Raw genomic sequence first — 2,756 nt, 5'->3', positions numbered from 1 at the left:
TCCTTGTAGCCCTAGCTGTCCTGGAACTCACTATGTAGACCAGGCTGGCCTTGAACTCACAAAGATCCACCTGCCTCTGCCTCCCAAGTGCTGGGATTAAAGGCGCCATCACACCCTGCTTAACAATTTTTTTTTTTTTGACACAAGGTCTTACTATGTAGCCTAGTTTGCACCAGCCTTGAACTCCCGATCTTCCTGCCTCCGCCTAGGCCTATGCCGCCATGCCCAGAAGTTTCCTCTACTTTAAGAGGTCAAGAGTCTCTCTCTGTTCCCAGGAGTGGGTTAATTTTTCAAAGCTGGAGTATGCTCAGTCCAGAGTGATTGCTCACTAGTTAACCGTGTTTTGTTCCAGGCTGGCCTGGAATTCTCTATGTAGACCAAGCTGGCCTCAAATTTGCATCAGTCCTCCTGCCTCTGCCTCCAGAGTCCTGAGATTACAAGTGTATACCACAATGCCTACCTTGCCTAGCTTTAAACTACAGGATGAGTGGCCTGGGAACAAAGGTCCTGGGCCTGTGAACTGTCTGAAGACAGGAAATAGAATTGATGGAGGCTGGGATGGGGATGAAGAATGGAAGCAGTCCACTCTTTTGGAGACCTCGTTTGTGCCAGGCACAGACAGTATATTCGTTCTCCTCTACAACCCTGTAGTTTTGCTGTTCACACTTTATAGCCCACAGAGACCCAGCAAAGCTCCCAGAGGACTTAAAGGGACACAGGGAAAGAGATCAAGAACCAAGAGGAACTGGGTATTGGCAGAAGTCTTTGGCTTTGATGTTCTGGGGTCCTTGGCACCCTTCAGCACACTGAAAAGCCCAAAGTGACGTGGCAAGGAACGTTTCCAAAAGAAAAACACGGGCCTGCCCTCGGGCTGGAGAGCACATGAGCTTGCAGAACATTTCCTAAGCCCAGGAAATTACGGGGTAAGCAAGCAGACTTAAGGAACTGAAAAGTAAGTCAGCAAATCTAAGGGACTGAATTATCCGATTGTTATAAACTCCTTTAGCTCTTTTCTGATCTTCATTTGGCTCAAGTTAGACTTGAATGAGCACCCACCCCATCCAGATCTTTGGGATACAAGGCTATTGAAAAAAATGGTCCCCTTTGAAACTTCAGTTGTCTGAAAGTCCAACCTAAGTAGATTTTTGTATTGTTATAATCAGTGGGCACTTACTGTTCTGAATTTTTTCCTCTTAATTTTATTTCACCTTGTAGCACCTTCCATGTACCATTGAAACCTGGGTATTCACAGTGTCTGATAGTTATGCTATGGATGATGGCACTGATGGAACAGAGTCACACTGCATTGGCAGCACTAACACAGGGCACCAGCCCCTCCACTCTGGGGATGGATGCTCCTTCCTGGGCCTGGCAAGGACCTATAGGCAGTCCTGCATCTCTCCAGACTTTGAGGGTTCTGCCAAAAATATCTACTAATCCTCAACCAGGGGAACCTATGCAGACTGTTGAGAAATACACTTCAGCCTCAGGAAAGGGTGACCTGAGCAACCAGATCTAATTGATGAGCAGTAAGTTGGTATCAACCTCTTCTGACATCTTTGTTTTTGAGCCTGGATGTTAAGTGTATCCTGTTGGCTGAGAAGGGAAGATGACATCATGAAAGTTCTTTTTCTTTTTATGTGTATGAGTGTATTGCCTGCATATATGTAGGTACACCCATGTGGTGCAATGTCCGAGGAGGTCAGAAGAGGCAATCAGATCCCCTGGACCTGGAGTTATAGATGGTTCTTAGCCACCATTTGGGTGCTGGGAATTGAACCCAGGCCCTCTGCAAGAGTAGCCAGTGCTCTTAACCGCTGAGCCATCTCTCCAGCCCCCATGAAAGTTCTTAACCAAGTCTTTCCTGGGAGGAGCCTCCCAGCTGAACCATGGAACCTCCTGGCAAAGGTCCTGGCTTCTCTTCAAACAGACATAGCTGCTGTCACATAAAGAACATCAATAGCCAGGTGCAGTGGTGCATGCCTTTAATCCCAGCATTCAGGATTAAAGCATCTCTGAGACCTTGAGGCCAGCCTGGTCTATATAGTGAGTTCCAGGCCAGCTGGGGCTACAGGGACACCCTATCTCAAGAAGACCAAAAAAATAAAAATAAAAAGTCTTGTTGCTAGGGAATTGGGGGCAAATACTATCCAAAAAAAAAAAAAAATGATACGATGTAGTAAGGCATTGAGAAAAAAACAGGTCTAGATCATTTTCAGAGGGTTTTGGACCTCTAAGCCTCTGCAGAGACCCATGAAGTGTAGCCATCCCTCTAAATGTCTCCAGGTATGTTACACAGCCTTACCTTCTCACCACTGCAGCCCTCCCCAGCCACCTGGCCTAGCACTTTTCTGATGTGGTTCCTGGCTAACCACTGGTGATGCTGCCAGCTGATCACCTTGAGTGCAGGATTGGGGTGGGGGTGTCAACGTGGACTTTGAGCAACATGAAAATTCTCTAGGGTTAAGGCCTAACCAGGTATCTTATTTAGCTTTGAACTACTTCCAAGATCTAGTCTGCTGCCATACACGTGCATTAATCCATCTTCTATTGTATAACATAATACCCAGGACCAGGTAATTTATAAAGAATGGAAGTTTGCTTGGCCCACAGTTCTGAAGGCTGAAAGTTCAAGATGTGTGATACCAGTCAGCATCTGCCCGTCATCAGGTGAGGATATCACATGGAGAAACAGTACCAGCTTGCTAGTGCAAGTGTGTCTTAAAAAGCCACTGATAGGGTCATGGGGGCTTCAC

This window comes from Nannospalax galili, unplaced genomic scaffold (genome assembly GCF_000622305.1).
Source record: "Nannospalax galili isolate Female #2095 unplaced genomic scaffold, S.galili_v1.0 scaffold180, whole genome shotgun sequence".
Classification (NCBI taxonomy): Eukaryota; Metazoa; Chordata; class Mammalia; order Rodentia; family Spalacidae; genus Nannospalax; species Nannospalax galili.
This window is presented reverse-complemented; position numbering follows the sequence as displayed.